Source organism: Leucoraja erinacea, chromosome 18 (genome assembly GCF_028641065.1).
Source record: "Leucoraja erinacea ecotype New England chromosome 18, Leri_hhj_1, whole genome shotgun sequence".
NCBI classification, from domain to species: Eukaryota; Metazoa; Chordata; class Chondrichthyes; order Rajiformes; family Rajidae; genus Leucoraja; species Leucoraja erinaceus.
In genome coordinates, this window is record NC_073394.1 from 13,820,704 (window position 1) to 13,844,421 (window position 23,718).

The following is a 23,718-nucleotide window of genomic DNA, read 5'->3' on the forward strand; positions in this document are numbered from 1 at the left end:
ACAAACCTCCAAGAGCTTGCATTGACTCAATGGGCCAAATAGCTTGCTTCCATATCATTATGAAATATGAAGAGCAGTGGGATTCGTTGCAAGAATTTATTGAAACAATTTGATGTAACTAGATTTACACTACCTTTATCTTATCAATGGTTATTTTTCTTATTTATTTTTTACTTTCCGCTTAATCTCTTCAACCAACAACAAAAAAACAGTCCCCAAGCTCCCTGCATCCAGCACAGAAATATTCTTGACTTGGCTTGTCAGATGCTCCAGACAGAATAACAACAGCTGCAGCTGGAAACATTTGCAAAAAGGACAGATGTTTCACAAAATTAGTGATAGTAGATCCTCAGAGGATGAAAGTCAATGGGGATTGCGTATTGATGTGCCATTGGACAAATTCAGCTTCCCCATGGCTAATTCCATGCTTAAACAAGCTTTATTTAATTACACATTAAATTCGATTCAAGACTGTTGTATGTGGCATATGAAGGATGGTATCCATTGTGTGGATATGAGTCGGAAGTAAAGATGAGGGAGTGAATGCCTGGAAAACAGAAGTAATTGAAGCAACAAAGGGCTTGTGAGCTGTCTTTTGAGTTTTGAATTTAGATAAATGTGCGGAAACAGGCCCTTCGGCCCACTGAGTTTGTGCCAACCAGCGAAACCTACACACTAACACTATCCTACACACAGTAGGGATAATTTACATTTATACCAAGCCAATTAACCTACAAACCTCGAATGTGGGAGGAAATCGAAGATCTCAGAGAAAACCCACGCGGTCACGGGGAGAACATACAAACTCCACCCGGGGACCGGCTGTCTGGATCGAACCCGGTTCTCTGGTATTGCAAGCACTGTAAAGCAGTAACTCTACTGCTGCACCACTGTACCACCCCTTGGACATAGGTCGGGAGGGATTGGACCAAGGGGGATAGGATAGAATTGAGGTACATGGAAATGAATTCAGTGGGACAGGAGCAGGGTGGATATGAGTGTCACATATAGGCAGGAAGGTTGCCTTGCAAGACTTCATCAGTGGAATCTAGTGCAGGTATAGTGAGATACAGCTGTGGAAGTTAAAATAATATCATTAATCTAATAATTGAAATAAGCAACGAAAAATCATAGTGCTAAACATCTGGATCATCAGAAATATGAAGGAAGAGGTTTTGAATTGAATGGAGGATGTATGCCAGGAATGTAATGTTACAGCTGCACAAAATATTGGTGAGATGGCATCTGCAGTACTGTGTGTAATTTTAGTTGCCACACTTCAGGAATGCTGTGATTAAGCTAGAGTGGGTGCAGAAAAAATCCACAAGGATGTTGCTGGGACTAGAGGATTTGGAGAGATTGCTGAGGGTGGGACTGTTTTTCTTGGAGTGATGGCTGAGGAATGACTTTATAGAGGTTTATGAAAGGACGAAGGGTGTGGATGAAGTACCCGCTTAGTCTTTTTCCAAACTATTTTGGCAAAACGGCCATCTTATCTAGACACTTGCTCTGTCCATCAGGACCTGCTGGATCTCCCAATTGCTAACCATTCTAACTTCCCCTCCAATACCCATTCTTTTTGTTCTTGACCTCTTTCATTGCCAGATTGAGGCAACACAAACTACAGGTATATCAACTCACAGTCAGTTCTTCGAGCCTGCACCGCCATTCAATATGATCATGGCTGATCATCCAACTCAGTATCCCGTACCTGCCTTCTCTCCATACCTCCTGATCCCTTTAGCCACAAGGGCCACATCTAACTCCCTCTTAAATATAGCCAATGAACTGGCCTCAACTACATTCTGTGGCAGAGAATTCCAGAGATTCACCCCTCTCTGTGTATAAAATGTTTTTCTCATCTCGGTCCTAAAAGATTTCCCCTTTATCCTTAAACTGTGACCCCTTGTTCTGGACTTCCCCAACATCGGGAACAATCTTCCTGCATCTAGCCTGTCCAATCCCTTAAGAATGTTGTAAGTTTCTATAAGCCACTCACTCCATGCATTTGCTAATCACCTCCCTCACCTGTATCAAGATACCACTTAAGATAGATACAAAATGCTGGAGTAACTTGTAGAAATATATAAAATTCTGAAAGGATTGGACATACTAGATGCAGAAAAATATTTCCCGATGTTGGAGGAGTCCAGAACCAGGGGTCACATTTTAAGAATAAGGGGTAGGCCATTTAGGACTGAGATGAGGAAAAACTTTATCACCCAGAGAGTTATGAATCTGCAGAATTGTCTGCTACAGAAGGCAGTGGGGGGCAATGCACTGGATGTTTTCATGGGAGAATTAGATTTAGCTTTTAGGGCCAACGGAATCAAGGGATATTGGGGAGAAAAGGGAGTGGGATACTGATTTTGGATGAGCAGCCATGATTATATTGAATGGCGGTGCTTGCTCAAGGGGCCGAATGGCCTACTCCTGCACCTATTTTCTATGTTTCTAACAGTGGGACAGACAGCATCTCTGGATAGAAGGAATGGGTGATGTTTTGGGTCGAGACCCTTCTTCAGGCTCAGTCTGAAGAAGGGTCTTGACCTGAAACATCACCCATTCCTTCTATCCAGAGATGATGCCGATCCCGCTGAGTTACTCCAGCATTTTGCGTCATTCTCCAGTATAAACCAGCATCTGCAGTTCCTTCCTACACATTTCTTCAAGCTAGTACTTGCCAGGCTTTATCCAGCCCCAACTCCCTTTTCCAGCTTCCTCCCCCCTACTCCATTCAATCAGAAGAAATGTTCCCATTCAAAACTTCATCTATCCATTTCCTTCACATATATTGCCGGGCTCTCCAGCACTTTATGTTTTGGTCAAGATTCCAGCATCTGAAGTTTTGAGTGCCTCTAGGACTTCAGTGATAATCCTGTGGAGAGCATATTGTTGACAAACTGTTTTGAGGGATCAGTTCTGAAACACAAGGCAGTCGCTGGCTTAATAGATTTGAACAAAAGCTGAGTGTACTGTTTTCTCAACAATCAAACAAGACTATGGAGAGAAGGGAGAAGGAGGTGGAAGTTATGAGACACTGCGTGTTTGCATGCAAGCTTTTTTTCGTTTGGGATCCAAGGTTGAATATTGATCAAAAATATAACACGATTGAAGTCATTTCTCACTTTCTGAATTAGAGAGCATTCACCAACTTTGATTTGAATTTCCACACTCTCCTCACTTTATGCCTCATCTTTAACTCTACCCTCCTCTTCCTTCTAATGTAGGCAGAAAATCAATATACAAGGCTGGATCTCACAAAGTCCTGGCTATAGGGTATGTTTTAAAAATAATTATGGATGCAACGTGTATCTTTCCTTTTGCCCTCACTGACCCTGCTAAACTGCGGACTTTTGCCAAACTGCTTTTGTGGTAAATTCAGGACGTGTCCAAGTCAAGTCAAGTCAAGTCAAGTCAAGTTTATTTGTCACATACACATACGAGATGTGCAGTGAAATGAAAGTGGCAATGCTCGCGGGCTTTTGTGCAAAAGACAAACAACAAAACAACCAAACAAATTATAAACACAATCATAACACACATATTCTTTTACATAATAAATAATGGAAGGAAAAACGTTCAGTAGAGTTAGTCCCTGGTGAGAGGCGTTTACAGTCCGAATTGCCTCTGGGATTGCCTCTGCCTCAACGTTATTGATGTGTGCTGAAGATTGATTGAATGAAAGATACAGCATGGCAACATGCTGTTCGGCCCACTGAGTCCATGCCAGCCAATGATCACCTGTTCACTCTAACTTTGATTGGACTTTACTGGTCGTTATCTTGCACGAAACGTTATTCACATTATTCCTTTTATCATGTATTTGTACACTGTGGATGGCTCGATTGTAATCATGTGTTGTCTTTTCACTGACTGGTTAACATGCAACAAAAGCTTTTCACTGTAGTTTAGTTTAGTTTAGTTTAGTTTATACATACAGTGCGGAAACAGACCCTTCGGCCCACCAGGTCCATGCCGACCAGCAATCCACACACATTAATACTATCCTACACCCACAAGGGACGATTTTTACATTTACCAAGCCAATTAACCTACAAACCTGTACGTCTTTGGAGTGTGGGAGGAAACCGAAGATCTCGGCGAAAACCCATGCAGATCACGGAGAGAACGTACAAGCTACGTACAGACAGCACCCGTAGTCGGGATCTCTTGCGATGCATTGGGTGTAAGGCAGCAACTCTACCGCTGCGCCACCGTGACCGCCTTAACATTTCAGGTTGACCGTGACCTCTACCTCGGTGCATGTGACAATAAACTAAACTCAAACTCTATTTTACCCCACTTTTTCAACCACTCCCTTGACACTAGGGGGAAATTACAGAGGCTAATTAACCTACAAATCCACATGTTTTGGGGATATGGGAGAAAACCGGAGCACGAAGAAAAAAATCCCACATAGTCACAGGAAGAAAGTGCAAACTCCACACAGACAGCACCTGAGGTCAAGATTGAACCCAAGACTCTGGTACTGTGTAGCAGCGGTTTTAATAGCTGTGCCACTGTTCTGCTCACCTGTGACTTGCTTTCATGTGCTGATGGGGTCTGTCTTAAAGGCATACCCCATTATTATCCATTAGTGACAATAACAACTAAAAAAAGCAACATTTACACAGATTAAATCTCAGAGATTATACTTTTAAAAACAAATCAAAAGTTTACCTCTTTTCTGAGATTTGCAGTGAGATGGGCTGTATATAATCACCTCAAACATGTTCAATGAATTATTTCATGTCATTTGCACTGGGTGCTACAATTTCCTCCCACACTCTAAAGACTTGCATATTAGTAGGTTAATTGGCTTTGGTAAATTTCCCCTAGTGTGTAGATGATAGAACTAGTGTAAACGGGTGATTAATGGTCGGCGTGGAATTGGTGGGCTGAAGGGCCTGTTTCCCAGCACTATTTTCAAACATAGAAACATAGAAAACATAGAAAATAGGTGCAGGAGGAGGCCATTCGGCCCTTCGAGCCAGCACCGCCATTCATTGTGATCATGGCTGATCATCCCCAATCAATAACCCATGCCTGCCTTCTCCCCATATCCCTTGACACCACTAATAGAAACATAGAAAACATGAGAAATGGTTGTAAGGCGGTGCTCTCTAATGCCCCTGTCCCACTTAAAGAAACCTGAACGGAAACCTCTGGAGACTTTGAGCCCCACCCAAGGTTTCCGTGCAGTTCCCGGAGGTTTTTGTCAGTCTCCCTACCTGCTTTCACTACCTGCAACCTCCGTCAACCACCTGCAACCTCCGGGAACCGCACGGACACCTTGGGTGGGGCGCAACGTCTCCCGAAGTTTCCGTTCAGGTTTCCTAAGTGGGACAGGGGCAATAAGCTTCCCATGTAATGGTTCGTGGACTAAACTAGACTGCCTGGCTGCCAGCCTTCAATCTGAAATGTTAAACCTCTCTCTTTTTATCGGTGCTGCCTAACTGCTGAATGTTTTCAGCATTTTCTTTTTCTTAAGGGTGCTGCCTTATTCACAGTTTGCTGTCCAATTGTGTAACAAGCTGGAAGCAGTGATTAGGTTCCTGCCTGTTTTTCTACAAGAAGATAGTAATCCTTCCATAGATGCTGCTGTAAACCAGCAGCTTCTGATAGCATCCTATGGGTGGTTGATGAAGATGAGAAATAAAGCGGGGCCCAGCAGAGTTCTCTGGGAAGTCTTTGATCATTATCACATTTGAACAATTTTCTTTTCTCTCATGATAAGAATTTAGAAGCCTATCAAGTATGAAGAAACAAATTTCTTGCTTTAAACACCGACGTACTGTCTCAGTGTGTAGCAAGAATCAACCGTTACCCCTTCTGCTGTTCACGTAATTTCTACTCTCATCATATTTATTTTTTTCCAAGTTGAAACAGCCTCTTATTTATGGTTTTAGTCCACTAACCATTACATGGGAATTTTCTTTTTGAATGCAATTATAAATTGCTTTGTTTATTTGTTGACCTCATTTGGATAGAGGGCTGAAATCCTGATAAACAAATACAATAGTGCCAAAGCTGGATTCAAGATGGCACCCAAGCCAGGTGACTCTTTGTGTGCTCGTCACAGAAGTGGATCTGGAATCACGCATTACAATCGGTCCACTCTTTTCTTGTATCTGTACATTGTGGATATTTCGATTGTAATCATGTATTATCTTTCCACTGACCTTGGTACATGTGGCGATAAACTAAACTCAAACTCAAACTGTAGGGAAAAAGCCACCAGTTTAGTTTAGAGATACTGCATGGAAACGGGCCCTGTGGCCCAGTGATCATCGGTCACCCGTTCACACTAGTTCTGTGTTATCCAACTTACATATCAATTCCCCACACACTATGAAGAATTTACAGAAGCCAATTAACCTACAAACCTGCAAGTCTTTGGGATGTGGGAGGAAATCGGAGCAGATGGAGGAAACCTACACAGTCAAAGTGAAAATGTGCAAACTCCACACAGACGGAACCTGCGGTCGGGATCGAACCTGAAACCCTGGCACTGTGAGGCAGCTACTCTACCAACTGCAATAATTCCTTTAGGGCCACTAGAATTTTGGAAGGGAAACTGAGTAGACCAGTAAAAAAGTGACAGCTACAACTTTTACTGAATAGAAGATAAATTTATGAGTTAACACCTTCATGTGCATGGGCTATCTTACCTGAAGTGTTTGTTTCTGGCTATGATCATCAGCTTCAATTGCTGCATCTGTATATTTTGTGTATCAAACGTACTCTCAATCACCTGTATCATGGGCTTTAGGTAGAGCAGCCATGAGACCAGTTGGGATAGTTAAGGAAGTTTTCAAGAACCTCTGGACCTGCATTGGGGTATACACCTTCAGAACTTTCAATGAAGCGAAGACTGAAAATATGAATGAATGATACTTTATTATCACATATGACATATGACACCACATGTTCACGCTCTTTGTTTTACATACCATGCACAAAGTATGCAAAGAGTCGCCACGTATTGAGCTCCGACAAGCTTACCGTGTTCAATATAGTCCCAATAGTCCCTCTTTGGTCCCGTCCTCCCCCCTCCTTTGTGGGGTCCTTCTTTTTCTTGGTGGCGGGTCATAAGGTCATAAGGAATAGGAGTAGAATTTGGCCCATCAAGTCTACTCCGTCGTTCAATCATGGCTGATCTATCTCTCCCTCCTAACCCCATTCTCCTGTGTTCTCCCCATAACCTTTGACACTGACCTCTGGCACGTCACGGGCCCTTGAGTCTGTTCAACCAAATATGGCTTCTGTTAAACAGAAACAATTTTATCTCAATCATCACCATGACACTCAATAAACATGTGTTCTCGGTCTACCCTTTAAGTTGAACTCAGATAAGAGATGGTAAGCTTGAGAACTCAGAAAATATTTGTGTGAAATTGTTAATATTGACCAAATAAAATGGAGGATCCCTGCATTTGTCAGAATTGCTTAACCTTTGTCAGTGGAATTTTACAGGCTGTGGATGGCGCCAACCAGTCTGAGCCTCAGATTGATATACAGGATGGTGAAAGATCCAGATGTATACCTCATTTCCCCTTAATTGATAATATGTATTAAAACTCTGTAAATAAACTTAAATGCATTGATATGATTGGATTGCTGCAAAGGAATTGTAAATAATGTAAATAATGTTGCAAGACAGTTACCCTGCTGTTTGTTGATTGGCCAAAGTGTTAAGCCCTGGCAGGATTGTTTTGAGTTCCAGGGTAAATGTTGCATTATTCAGTTAGTTAGCTTCCTTCCAGAAGCTTCTGCCAGAAACATTGTATGGGAGACTTTGTAATTGGTTTGGGGAACTGTCAATAATGTATTGATGTAATTAATATGTTTGATTGGCCTGTAAAGAGACCAACCACCCCTATGTAGTTCGGCCCCTCAAGATTCATGGACCTATAAAAGGTGGCCCCATCTTAGATCAATGTCAATCTTCTGGAGGAACACTTGGGACTGCGTGACCTTTTGGAGTGCGTCTCCTTGCACGAGGTTGAACGGCTTGGCCAGGCAGGGACAAGGATCGAACCCGCGGTGGTTTAGGTATCGTATTTGGGGAATTTACTGTTCAATCTAAAAATTTTAGTTGTTCCAGTGTTTTTTACTGAACTAGACTAGGGGGGTAAGGTTTAGAAGAGCGTATTTACAAATTGATGAATAAAACCTGCAGAGTTCCTGTGGATTAACTTATCTCTCCAAACCCATTCTGGTTGATGAACTATTGTCATGAAGTTGTGTCTAATTTGAAACCAGGGAAGACACCAGGTTTGAACATTCAAATTCAAGAATGCCTGATAAATAAACAGATTATTTTTGGAGTTCAAATTCAAAATGAAACTGTCTAAACATTGATTCAACATCAAGGCTCCATTGAGTCTGATCTGATCTTCACTGATCTTATAGAGTGTATAAGATCAAGAGAGGAATTGATCAGGGAGATGTATAGAGTCTCGTGCCCATAGTAGGGGAATCGAGGACCAAAGGACATAGGTTCAAGGTGAAGGGGAAACGATTTAATGGGAATCTGAAGGGTAATTATCTGTTCATACATATACCTCACTTTTGTTTTTATAAAAAGCGACAGCAGAGGCAAAGTATCTCTAGGGTTGGCTTTAAGTTTGGAAGGTGCTGCTTGCCTTGCATCCATGTTCGTCTTTATATTGTGGTCTCTTAGAGAGCAGAGATTTATCATCTGCTTGCTTTGTAACAATTTTTGCACACAGTCTGCAATGTTCGATCTGCAGCTAGCTTTTGTTGTGACTTTAAAAGAGCCACAAGGACACAGGAGGTGTAGATGTAACAGGTCTTTATTCTGCACAAGCAAACACGCAGTGAAGAATCTTTTTAAATACATTGTTTTTATACCTTTAAGGTAGAAAGACAATAACAAAGAATCAAACACAAATTTAATAGTTACAAGGTACAATATTTTGGCAGTGGACAAATAGCTCCATAGAAATATAGTTTACAATGGTTGTACGCTTTAGCTGACTGGATTACCTCTGTATATTCAAACGTCTTTGTCAGGCCAAGGTATTTCACATTGATATTTTAAAATCTTCTGAGGATAACATCCAGGCAACCAGAGAGTTCTCCTTTTACCACAGTAATGTCAATAGTAGCTCAAAGGATACCACATGCACCACAAGCAATGTTGGCTGGTCAATTTCCAAAGCATAATGCACGTGGCCTCGCTCTGTGAGCAGTTAGACTGCTTCCGTCACAGGCAAGGTTGTTTAGTTGTGCAGTTGTCCTTGTGATTTCTAAACCACTTGCTCTTGAAAATTATACTCAGAAGTAGTTGGGATGCTAGTTCTCGTTTGTATTAATTACTGAAATACGTTACATCCTCGGATTATGGCTGCTATGCCAAACCACTTGAAAGACTTAACATGCAACTGGCATAAAGCGTGCTGTCTTGTAACAACCTTCTAAATATTTGGCTAAACATGATAACATTCAGCAAGTATCTATCTTGCTTCTTGTTCTGTTGGGGTAAAAATCAATAAACATGTGTACCATATACGAAAAGCATTGAAGTAGAATTGTACAGCTGGGCCCTGTAGAAAGAAATCATAGAGATCTGATCAATGTTGGAAATGTTTTCATGATTAGAACATTCTTATTGAGTATACTATTGGATATGATGTATTCTTTAGTCAGAGGGTGGTGACTCTGTGGAAGTCTTTGCCACAAAAGGCTGTGGAGGCAATCAGTGGATATATTTAAGGCAGAGTTAGATAAATACTTTATTAGTATGAATGTCAGACGTTATGTGGAGAAGGCAGGAGAATGGGGTTAGGAGGGAGAGATAGATCAGCCATGATTAGACTTGATGGGCCAATTGGACTAATTCTGCTCCTATCACTAATGATTTTATTTACTTATAATGACACAGAAAGAATGTGTTTGGATCCCTGCAGAGCAATCCCTCTCTCATTATTTGGATGCTACATCACCATATTATAAAGGTAACTGTACTTTAAAAGTAATCTATTCGCTGTAAAGTGCATGGAAAATTCAAAGGTTGAGGAAACTAAAGGGCCTATCCAACTTGGACGACCTAATCGGCGAGTTAAAAAGAGTGTCTTCGACCTTCCAGTTCAAGGGCACTCGCCTGGAAGGCCTCGAGCTGGATCGACTGGCTGCACCGTAACGGTAGGTTCTTTAGAGAGTGCGGGGGGGGGGGGGGGGGGAAAGCAGAGGAGCGCTGTCTGCGCGGGGAGTAAAGTAAGGTCCTTTAGAGAGCGCGGGGGGGAGAGAAGGAGAGAGAGGGGGAGAGAAGAAGACAGAAGGGTGGAGAAGGAGAGAGAAGGGGAGAGAAAGGGGGGGGGGGGAGAGAGGGGAGAAGGAGTGGAGACAGTTTTAAGAAGTATAATAAAGTTAAAGTTACTGGTAGCTCTTCCTAGGTCCTGAAAACTCCAATGAGGCAATCAAAATGCCCAGTCAGCGAAGGAGATTGCCTGCGGCTGCCCTCGACTGCCTGTAAGCAAATAGCGACCCCACTCCTCTGCACTATGAGTTAAAAAGAGCCATGCTGACCAAATTTTACTTGCGGAAAATTTTTCAACATGCTGAAAGATTTTCCGCAACCTAGCTGAGGCCACGTGTATTCGGGAACTTCACTCGAGCATGAAGTAGAGTTCCAGTGACCTCATAGGACCTCCTAGGCCCTCGATCGCCCATGCTGCGAGTTTGTGTCAAGGGCAAACTCTTCGGAACTTGCAGATTAGGTCGCCCAAGTGGGGCAGGCCCTTTAAAAATGCTTAAGTTCTTTCTTTCTATTAGGCAAAGTGTGCAGAGCAAAATTGTAGAGAGGAAAAGCACACAAATTGCTGTAATCAGGTAGCATTTCTGACCTCTGGGCAGGCAGAATTTTGGGTCATCTGACCATGCACTCAGGAGAAGCTGCTTTACCCACTGAGTTACTCCAACTCTTTATGTGCTTTTTACACAAACTAGCTGTTCCTTGTGTCTCAAGGTTGTGGATCATGCAGGCAATAGTGTTGCCAGAAGGAACTGCAGATGCTGGTTTACACCGAAGATAGACATAAAATGCTGGAGTAACTCAAAGCCGAAGCATCACCCATTCCTTTTCTCCAGAGATACTGTCTGACCCGCTGAGTTACTCCAGCAATTTGTGTCTTTCTTCTGGTCCTAGATTGTTGGAAAAATTGACTGATCAATGGACCAGAACTGCTTCTATTTCAACCGTAATAATAACCCGCTGTTTAAGCATCCAGCAACTTGTTTTAGTTATAATTCTGGTGTACCTTATTGGTTACCCTGGACCGCTTCTTGTCTCTGCCCTTTGTCATACATTGGTTTTGTAGTTGTACCAATGAGAGGGCAATCAGCAGAGAAGGAAAATGAAAATAAAAATGCTGAAATTACATTATAAAATAATTTATTTACAACAACCGGCAATTTGGGTGGTAGAGTTGCTGCCTTCCAGCGCCAGAGACATGGGTTTGATCCTGACTAAGGGTGCTTATCTGTACAGAGTTTGTACGTTCTCCCTGTGACCTGCATGGGTTTTCTCCGAGATCTTCAGTTTCCTCCCACATTCTAAAAACGTACAGGTTTGTAGGTTAACTGGTTTGGTATAAATGCAAATCGCCCCGAGTGTGCGTATAGTGTTAGTGTGCGGGGATCGCAGGTCGGTGCGGACCAGATGGGTCGAAGGACTTGGTCCCGCACTGTATCTCCAAAACTAAAAAACTAAAAACTAAACATTAAAAATGGGGATAATGCCATAACTTAAAAAACTAATAAGCATAAATTGACACAGCAATCCATAGCCAGCACCTTCCTGGGGAACATTTATTACAGAAATTATATACGTGATCTATGGTTTTCTGCCCAGTCCACTTAATAGGTAGCAAATCACGTCCTGTTGTGATTTCCAAAAATATTCTCACTGCGAGCACTTTTTCCTGTCAGTTCATCAATTCACTGCTTGAATCTTATTCCGTTCTTTAATTGTATTTCTTATTAAATGAAACCATGCAGTGATTAGTTTTGAATGGAGTTTTCAGCTAAAATTTTAAGCTTTTCTGTACAGTTTTTTCTCAATTTGATATCATTTTACAGTACAATACAATCAATACGATCAGTTTTATTCGTCACAATGCACATAAAGTGCAAGTGAAATGAATTTGCAGCGGCACAATGATAAAGAACACACACACAAAAACACACAAAAAAATTAACACAAACATCCACCACAGCATTCATCACTGTGGTGGAAGGCACAAGATTTGGCCAGTCCTTGCAGTTACTTAGTGACTGAGATACTAACTCTGCGATATGATATAAGGATAGCCTAGAAATTCATTAGCTGCATATTGGAGCATTAAAACATTGTGGCAGGGCCCCTGTGCTCTTCCATGCCGCATGCCATAGTTAATTACAAACATATTTTCAGAAGCAACACCTCCAATTCAGGAAGTCACTCTTCTGACCATTCTGATCAGACCTATTTCACTCAACTGTCCACTGACAGTTTATTGCACGGCAAAATCTGGATTTTGAAAGGATTCTCAGTGGATTCGTAGTCTCTACCCAAATCCACTGCAGCACATACGTACAATGCATGGAAAAGCACAAGGTGCTCAAACAAATTGGTTGAGTTACACAGAAAGTTGTATGGTAGAGCACAGGAACAGGCCACTCGTCCAGGAATGTCCGTGATTTCCTCCATGTGCCTATGTAAAAGCCTCTGAAATGCCACCATTGTGCCTGTCTCTGCCATCACCCTTGGCACTGCATTCCAGGCACCACTGTGTAAAAAATGTGCCCTGAACATCTTCTTTAAACCTTGCCCCTTCCACCCTAAAGCTATGACCTCTAGTCCTTGACCTTTCCACTCTTGTTTTAATGCAAGTGTCAGAAGCCTTGGGATTTTCTTTAACCCGTTGGCAATAGCATTTTCTTGGCCCCTTTTGGCCCTTCTTATTGCCTGTTGGATGTCTTTTGTGATTCATTCGAAGATTCTTTTCATGCTACCTCTAGAACATTGTTTCTCAGAAACCAACTAATCCAACCAGAAACTAAAACCAACAATTATTATTCAGAATCAACAGTACACATACAATGCAATCTTTAAAGGGTTAATTGGTAGCAGGTAACACACTGATCCAAAAGGTCTGGCTAAAGGACTGCTGGGGACCTCAGTTAGAAGGCTTATGCAATGAGTGCCCAGGGTTCAATCCAGAATCTTGATAACCAGATCCATGGGTTTCAATCCTACAAGACACTACTAAATTCTAGAGGGGAAAGGAGGCTTTTATGGATACAAATGGGTTGGCTACTTTAGTTTAGTTTTAGTTTAGAGATACAGCATGGAAACAGGCCCTTCGGCTCACCAAGTCTGCACCGACCAGTGACCCCCGCACATTAGCACTACCCTACACGCTCTAGGGACAATTTTATTTTTATAACCAAGCCAATTAACCAACAAACCTGTACGTCTTTGGAATGTGGGAGGAAACCGAAGATCTCGGAGAAAACACACGCATGTAAAGGGGAGAACGTACAAACTCCGTATAGAAGAGCACTCAAAGTCAGGATCAAATCCGGGTCTCTGGCGCTATACGGCAGTAGCTCCACTGCTACGCCACCATGCCACCCTGTATTTTTTCCTCTCCTCTCCCCTCGAGGAGAGATGCTCATGGATGAGGTATCTTCCAGGTGTGTGATCTCTCAAAGTATTGATCAATGCAAGGCCCAGAAGATGAAGTCAAGGTCAGATATTGAATTAACCTTCCATTAATTTGGACCCTAATGCCCCTGTCCCACTTAGGAAACCTGAACGGAAACCTTTGGAGACTTTGCGCCCCACCCAAGGTTTCCGTGCGGTTCACGGATGTTTTTTGTCAGTCTCCCTAATGGTTGAAAGTGGTTTCTGCTTCTTCTATGTTCCGGCGATTATTTCAAAATTGCCGGAAACCAACCAACCTCCGGCAACCACCTTCAACTAGCATCGCAACTGGCTTCGACTAAAAAATTACCGATTTTTAAAACGGCAACCTATTTTTAGTTGCGGCCGGTTTTGAATTTTTTTAAATAATCGCCTGAACATAGAAGAAGTGGAAACCACTTTCGACCATTAGGGAGACTGACAAAATCCTCTGGGAACAGCACGGAAATCTTGGGTGGGGTGCAAAGTCTCCAGAGGTTTCCGTTCAGGTTTCCTAAGTGGGACAGGGGCATTAGACACCAATCCACACTCAACTTCTTCAAACTTTAACTTTCACATTTCTCAGAAAATATAGTAATTTGCAATGAAATATATTTCATGGAAAATCAACAAACACATTGCACACTGCTTTCCTTCTTGGTAAACAGACTTGGTAATAAGGGAGCCCAAAAAAATATTGAATAACAGGCAGTGTAATAAGGAAATATCATTGAAGTAGATTATGAGCAATGTAACTAATATATTGATAGGCAAATACACCGTAGTCTATGGAAAAATTCCAATCCCATGTTCCAATAGTCATTGAATGAGATGCAAGTGCAACCATCCACACCTTCAGTCAAAAGTTATATTGAAATTGACCATCAGTGATAATTTGTCCGTTTGGCATCTTAAGCATAAGCAAATTAAACTGATTGAGGTGAAGCAAGTGATATCTTTATAACAACTTGATGCACACCATTCTTCAGGTACTTCTCCAAGGAATGAGGTGCATAGGAAGAACAGGAACCTTATTTTTTGAGCTATCGATCTGAAAAAGTTATTTCATTGAGTAATGGGAGGACAAAGACACCTAAAATCCTATGTTGGTCATTTGTTTAGATTTTGTTTTAGTTTATAGATACAGCATGGAAACAGGCCATTCGGTCCATGCCGATCAGAAGTCTTGGCACACTGACACTATCTTACTCACACTATGGACAATTTACAATTTTACCAAGCCAATTAGCCTACAAACCTGTACATCTTTGGAGCACGGGAGGAAACCAGATTTTCCGGAGAAAACCCACGCAGGTCACAGGAAGAATGTACAAACTCCATACAAGCGGCACGCGTAGTCAGGATCGAACCAGTGAGTCCTACTCTGTAAGGCAGCAACTCTACCGCTGCGCCACTGTGCCGCCCTTGATTAGATTGGATTTTTATCTGGAAGGATAAAACCCTTTATTCATCAAGAAGTCTGACACTGCGAATTTTGAATCTTTCGCCTATTTCATACGTATATTTTTGTGAATGCTGTAGCTCTTTTAAGTTTGCTGCCTTTGTCAGGATAAGGCAATGACATTATTTCTCTCACATAATATATTAGCCAGTTGAAAGTCAGACTGTGTGCCCAAAATGATTCAAACAGACATTGATGCAGATAATGCCCATGAGGAACTCATGATGCATCCGTCTTATTGCCCATTACCTGACTGGGGATATTGACTGATCCCACAGAATTTTCAAGGCTACTTTTTCCCAAGGCTCATTAACTCTTGCACTTTATTGCATTTAAGTCAAGTTGTTGAAAGACCACAATAGTTAGGAGTTATCGCTGCCAGGTTATGGAAAGAGGTCCATTAGCAATGGTGCAATAGGTCTTGTCTGACATGAAGGGTTGTCTGTTTCAGTCCAGCACTTTGAAGCATTCCTTATTTATGATGGTGAAGAGGCGCATAGTGCACTTACCTTTTTTGAAGATTATTCGTGACTAGATGGATTTTTATGTGAGTGGCCATGGGCAGAAGCTGAACACTGGTGTGGACCCACTACTTGCAGATTCCATAGTTATAGATATGCAATGTAGCAGTAGCTTCTGCATGTGATATATGGTTAAAAGGAGAAGGGGGCTTCCCTTGATTGGCACAAAATGCTGCTGACTCACCTATCGATCACCTATCGATTTTCTCCAGAGATGCTGCCTGACCCGCTGAGTTACTCCAGCATTTTGTGTCTATCTTCGGTATAAACCGGCATCTGCAGTTCCTTCCTACACAGGGGTCTTGCCTTCTTTGGTCCTAGAATTATTCCCCTGACCTTGACTGGTAAAGTTGACCAGCAAAGGTTGTGCGCTTGAAGATAGGTCTGTCGAAGGTTGCTTATCTGCAAGACAGTTAGCTTTAATGACATGCAGTCTTCAGAAAGAATGTCTCCCAGATATGAAGAGATAGGAGCCTAGTTCTCTCAAAACCTTTTGGATATATGGTTCGTTAATGCATGCATTTTCCCCCTTCAAGGTCTGAATAACAAATGGGAACATCTGGATAGCAACACTTTCTATAGAACCTCTGAACCTTACCTCCTGGTTTACTCTGAATTTTTAATTTCTCTTAATTCAATTGGGAATAAAACTATGTAAATATTTCAGTCTGACCAGATAATGTTAATAATGTACGGATAACGTTCATCAGTAGATAAAAATGAAGCCTCAGGTGGGTTCTGATGCACCTAACTCACCTTCCTTAGAAGGCTAAGAAAGCTCAGCCTGTCCCCAACAACTCTCACCAACTTTTACAGGTATGCCATAGAAACCATTTTATTGGGATGCATCATGGTTTGGGAACAACTCCATCCAAAACCGCAAGAAATTGCAGCGAATTGTGGATGCAGCCCAGACCATCACACAAACCAACCTCCCTCCCTTTGACTCCATTTATACCTCACACTGCCTCGGCAAGGCCAGCAGCATAATTAAGGATGAGTTGCAACCTGGCCACTCCCTCGTCTATTGAGCAAAATTCATAGAAGTGTGAAAATGCACACCTCCAGATTTAGCGACAGATTCTTCCCAGCTGTTATCAAGCAACTGAACCATCCAACCACAACTCGAGAGCAGTCCTGAACTACTATCAACCTATCATTGATAGAACTTTACTGGGTTTATCTTGCACTAAACATTATTAATGTTATTCCATTTATCATGTATTTATACACTGTGAATGGCTCGGTTGTAATCATTGTCTTTCCGCTGACTGGTTAGCACACAACAAAAGCTTTTCACTGTACGTTTGTACATGTGACAATAAACTAAACTAAACTAATAGCATTATTATTCCAATACATAAAAGGAAATTAAGATTCTAAAATGCACATTGGCAGCAAGTTCGCTGGTTGGTTACTGTAAGCACCGTGAAACGATGCAAATTGATATTAGGACATGGTAGACTTTAGACTTTAGAGACACAATGTGGAAACAGGCCCTTCAGCCCAAGTCCGTGCTGACCAGACCAGTGATCACTCAGTGTACTAGCACTATCCTACACACTAGGGACAATTTACAATTTACAGAAGCCTATTAACCTACAAACCTGTACAACTTTAGAGTGTGGGAGAAAAACAAAGACCACGCGGTCACAGGGAGAATGCACAAACATCTTCGTACAGACAGCACCCATAGTCAGGATCGAACCCGGGTATCTGGCACTGTAAGGCAGTAACTCTACCGCTGCTCCACTGTGCCGCACCATTAATAACTATTAATAACACTTAAATTACGTGAACTAGAATAGGAATCATTCATTGCACTTGGTTTCATTGCTGCAAACATTGCAATTTTCTTCAGATCAATTTGATTGACTCAGGACAGTTCATTTGTACTAAATCCCATACAGAATAGTTCACAATTGAGAGAACCAGCTGAGTATGCTGTAGACTTAAAATAGTGACATTTCCCACTGAAATTGAACTGAATGAATTGTGTCACATTTGAAATGTCAAACAAAGCCAGCACATCTATTTAATTTCAGTTAAGCCTGGCATCTCACTTATATCTTTAAGCTGTTTGGCAAAACAGCAAATCAGTTATTTCCAAAAAAAGGTCGTTTAGATCTTAACCCTAGTCTGATGGAGGAGCCCGCACAGCAAGGAAACTGTTAGATTAATCTCTCCTGCAGCAAACTGTTTGAAAGCAGGAACAGACCATGGATGGAGGGATGTGCATTTGTAATTTTCTCTCTCCCCCCTCACCCCCAGCTGCAGAAACAATATTCCATTTTCAATTCAAGGAACCCCTTTAGCTAAACAAACCAATGATGGCCCGAATAACCTAATTTTGCCCCTATTTCTTATGATCTTATGGACATGTTTCATTTTGACAGGCCATTTGAAACTGCAAGTAAATTCACTTCAATTATTCACTTCTGAAGAAGGGTCATGACCATACAGGCTGTATGTCCCCAGGGGTCACCTGTATGGTCGTGAGAGGTCCCCAAAGAATCCAGGGGCGGAAAACCCGGGGGGGGCAGAGGGGACACGTCCCCCCCCCATGTTTTGAGAGGTGGGCGACATCCCCGCCAGGTTAACCTGCCTGGGTTTGCGGGAAATATGGCCAGCGCGGAGAAGCAGCGCTGGTATTCCGTCAGTCTAGACAGGGCTGTTGGTTAACCCGGTGAGACAGGCAGTTGAGCTGCATTTAGCGCTGGAATGAGTCTCCGAAGCCTCGCGCGTGTGTGTGTGAGTGTGCGCATGCACGCGCGGCCGCCAAAAAATTGTGTCCCCCGTCCCCTCCATGTTTTGATCGTGAGTTCCGCTCTTGAAAGAGTCGTAGCGTCTTTCTGGTCACCGCTGAATTTTCAACATGTTGAAAATTTCGGCGATGTATGATGGGTGCCGGCAAGCGGGACAGGCTCTTAACTGCATTAAATATATCAGCAAAAATGTGTATTTAATAGTGGATGTGTATTTAATAGTAATTCATTTCACTGCACCTTCGGGTGCATGTGACGAATAAATTTGACTTTCGACCTCAGGCTTCACTAACAGGGAATGAATATCAGATATCTGGCTGCTGAGAATGGAGAAGTGGGCAAACGTGAAATGAGCAATACTGAGTGAGATGCTCAGAATGGTAGAGTTTCTCCGATGAGGATGAAACGTGGTAACCAGGGGAGGGCCAAGTGGGAAGGAAGGCATGGTGGGTGTTGGGAAGGGGAGGATGGTGGCGGCACTTGGCATGAAGAGACCAAGAACCCAATAGCACTGGGAGACTGGGGAAGCCTCAGAACTAAACAAAGTTCTTTTAGGAAGGAGAGGAGGAGAATTTTATTTTGTGAGTGGGTGGTGAATCTGTGGAATTCTTTGCCACAGAAGGCAGTTGAGGCGAAGTCAGTGAATATTTTTAAGGCAGAGATAGATAGATTCTTGATTAGGACGGGTGTCAGAGGTTATGTGGAGAAGGCCAGAGAAGTTAGGAGGGAGAGATAGATCAGCCATGATTGAATGGTGGATGGAGTACACGTGATGGGCTGAATCATCTAATTCTACTCCTATTCTTTATGACCTTATGATTGCTGCCAATCTACTCACTGTGATAGTTGTGGACAACAGCAGGAGAAAGAGGGGGTAAATGTTGCCCTCTCCAGTGATGCCCACATCCCACGAATTAAAACAAAAAAATTGGTGTCCCACCCCTTCCCCAACACATTCAGGTATGGGAAGAGTTAAACAGTATATAGATTTGGGGATTTATAATCTAGATACACGTCTGTTCTGGTGCGTGGGTCTATAAAACACTGCTGACATTATGACAGGGACACATTAGAATGGACATGGTCTTTCAGTTATTTAGGATCATCCTGACATGCAAGCAGTTTATCTTTCATTTTCACATCCAGCCTTTTCATTATGATGTACTTTGTGACAAAAAAGTAAAGCTTGGGGCAAGATGTTATATTACAGGGCAATACATTTATGTGTGCTACTGAACTGGGAAGAATTTAGTTCATTAAGATCGGAGGCTGACAGCATTGAATCAAGGTCAATGATTTTCCTTTTTTGAACCTCAGTGTATTTCATGCACTAATATAGGTTTTCCCAAACAGAGCTAGGCTTATAATCTAGATTTGGGCATCATGTGTGATCTTCATTCCCACTGACATCTGCAAACCCAACAGCGTGAACTCCACAGATTATGTCCAATTTGGACACGTCCCATTTAGTAATGGTGAAAGTTAAAGGGGACCTTCCTGATGGGGCTTCCTTGGCCCACAGGAAACGACTTCAGGTATTCACACTCTAACTTAAAAAATAACCTCATTGTGACCCTCTCTCAGCACCCGGTCACTCATTGATCTCATACCTGACCCCTCACCTCAGTCATGACCCAATCTCTCCCTATCAAAGCTTAATTCCAGCCCCTCACCACTACTCCCCTGCAAGTAGACAATGACAAAGCGCCAGCTGACACTGACTCAACCCACAAAATCCCAATCCTCCAACTAATGTTTCGATTCTCCCACTCAACCCATAGGCCCACCCCACTCTTCCCGATCACACCAACCCTGTGACTTACATTCCAGCTCCATGGTCCACATTTTTCCCCTACACTCATTGCAGTAAAAGAACTTGAACGTGTTGAGGACTTGGGACCAAAGTTATGGCTCACGACCAAACTTTGCAATGGGTCTTGAAGTAATTATTTATCAGCCTGCAATACATGGCTGTTATCTTGTAGCTCCAAGTGCCGAATTGGAGCATTGGAGTTTGCGGCATTATCTTCAATAACCTAAAAGTAATAAATCAATATTTTAAGGGCAGTACCATGCAATAAACTTCAGGACACCAAATTGAACAAATCATTATCAAAAACATCTTTCAATAGCTTGCATTGACTGACGAGTAAATTAAATACACCTTCTAAACCTTAATTGGAAGATCTGTACCTAAGTATTGTTGGACTTTTAAATCATCATGATAAAGCTTGTGCTTTAAAATGGACCATTAATGAACTGACAAATTGCGGGATGAATAGCATCAGACACAGAGTAATTCACTTTCCAATAGAAAGCAATTATAATTCATTCTAAACATAACTTATGCACTTCTCCCATATCGCTCCCAAAGACAGCAATTCATTACCTAAGTAAGGTGCATGAGGTTATGGGAATAAGGATTTATTTGCAATTAATAATTCTACTAAAAATATAACTTGAATATAAAGTGGGTCTGAAGTTTATCCATAATCAATTTCTGTTTCGCCACATCCTTTTCAAATGTTAAAAGGCTAATTTTCCACTAATGTGCTGACTTCAGACCTGAAATAAAACTCTGAACAAAAAAAAAACCTACTGCACTCTAGGGTGGCATGTTGTCATAGCAGTGGAAGTGCTGCTTACAGCGGCAGAGATCAGGCTCGATCCTGACTACGGGCGTTGGCTGTATGGAGTTGGTACATTCTCCCTGTGACCTGCGTGGGTTTTCTCCGGGATCTCTGGTTTCCTCCCACACTCCAAAGATGTATAGGAATGCAGGTTGATTGGCTTGGTTTAAGTGTAAATTGTCCATAGTGTGAGTAGGATAGTGTTAGTGTGCGGCGATCGCTGATTTGTGCGGACTCGGTGGGCCAAAGGGCCTGTTTCCGCGCTGTATCTCTAAACTGAAAAACCAAACTGAACAAAGTTATGCATGGGGTTGAGTTAAAAAACTGCACTCAGGATACAATAATGTACATATAAAATTTAAAATTGAATGTGCTTCACGGTAATGGTCTCCACACCAGCAGAGACCATGTTGCTTTTGGAGTTATATATTGTGTCAGAATTCAATGCACACCTTTTACTCCTCCTATGGCAGGTTGTTTTTTGCTCTATATTCCAGCATCTGCAGCCTCTTGTGTCTCCTCATACCCCAATGTTGAAATATTTATCTATTTTCTTTCTTTTAAATTGAGCAGTCGTCTCTGCCTCAATTATTTTTGTGGAACAAATTCCAGCCACTGAGAAAAATATGTCTCCCTGAAGAAATAGTTTAAAATTAATGTATCCCCTCATAATTTCTTCTCGATTGAATAATTAGTATCAGAGCATCAATACTATGCAATGAGGTCTGGAGGTCATTTTGTAATCTCCTCCTAAATTAATGGTCACCTGCAAATGATCATTATTTTAAAGCATTTATATTTATGGTCAAAGCACATACAGACTAGGCTTATGCTCTCATTTGAAACTTTGGTTGAATCTCTAACTCAGTTTAGGTTAGTTTACAGACACAGCATGGAAGCTGGCTCTTTGGCCCATCAACTCCACACCGACCAATGATCACCCTTACGCTAGCTCTATCCTACACAATAGAGACAATTTACAGAAGCCAATTACCTACAACCTGCATGTCTTTGGAGGAAACTGGAGTCCCTGTAGAAAACCCACGAGGTCACAGGGAAAATGTGCAAACTCTGTACAGAGAGCACCCGTAGTCAGGATCAAACTTGGATCTCAGGCACTGTAAGGCAACAACTCTACCGCTGTGCCTCCATAAATAATGTGACCACTTTGGCCTTTCATAATATACAATTTCAAACTCACATTTAAGAGCCTGATCAACTGCAGGGACCTAATTTGCGAGTTTACAAGAGTTTGCGCTCGACTCAAACTCGCAACATGGTCGACACGAGGTCCTAGTAGATCTTTGTAACTGTCCTTCATGCTCGAGAATAGTCCTCATGCACTTGAAGCCTCAGCTAGGTCACGGCGTATTTTTCAACATGTTGAAAAAAGGCCGCGAGTGAAAAAAGGTCGCCATGGAAAAAAATCGATACTTTTTTTACTCGTAGGTTTAGTCGAAGTAGGTCATAGTAGGTCGGCATGTTATTCGTAGGTAATCGAGAATAGTCGAAGGTAGTCGTAGATAGTCTTCAACATAGTCGAAGGAGGTCGAAGGAGGTCTTTTACATAGTCGAAGGAGGTCTTCAACATGACATTCTTTCTACATAGTCGAAGGAGGTCTTCAACATGACATTTTTTCAAACTCTCCTAAACTCTTCTAAACTCGCCAATTAGGTCGCCGCAGTGGGACAGCCCCTTAACACTCCTTCATGCTCGAGGGAAGTCCCCGCGTACTCGCGACCTCAGTTTGATAGAGGGAAATGTTTCAGCATGCTGAAAAGTTTCCCGCGAGTAAAAATTGGTCGTCATGGTTCTTTTGAACTCATAGTGCAGTGGAGTGGGGTCGCTATGTAGTTATAGGCAGTCAAGGTGGCTGTAGGCAATCTCCTTCGCTGACCGGGCATTTCAATTGGCTCATTGGAGCTTTCAGAACCAAGGAAAACCGACCGATAAGGTTAAATGCCCGCTAAACTTTATTACAAGTTGTCTAGCTTCTTAAAAGTGTCCCCACTCATTCTCCCCCCCTTCTACCCCCTTCTCCCCTTCTCTCCCCTTTTCTCTCCCCCCCCTCTCTAAAGGACATACCGTACACTGTGCCAGCCATCTTTTACCTTCCTGTTCATCGTGGGTGTGAATTTCAAACAGCGCTCCCCCGCTTTCCCTGGCCCCCGCCTTTGCGATCTGTTTGTGTGTGTGTGTGTGTGCTGAGCTCGACGGTCAATCCAGCTCGTAGTTTCATCACTGAGGGTCGATCCAGCTTGAGGTTTTTCAGGCGAGTGCCCTCGAGCTTGAAGGTCGAAGACAGTTGCTGAAAAGTCGCGTTAGTGGGACAGACCCTTACATAGTCGAAGGAGGTCTTCTACATATTCATAGGAGGTTCTCTACATAGTCGAAGGAGGTCATAGGAGGTGTTCTACTTCGGCGACACAACAAGACCATGACACTTTTTTAAACTTTCCTAAACTCTTCTAAACTCGCAAATTAGGTCCCCGCAGTGGGACAGGCCCTTAAGGTTCTGGTGCTCCTGGAACGTATCTGCAAAAGAAAAACAACATTGTATCTGTAACAATGTGCTCAAACAGCAATATCCACTTCCCCTCTTCAGTGATTCTTCAAACAATTATTTTTTCAGTGACAGTTCTC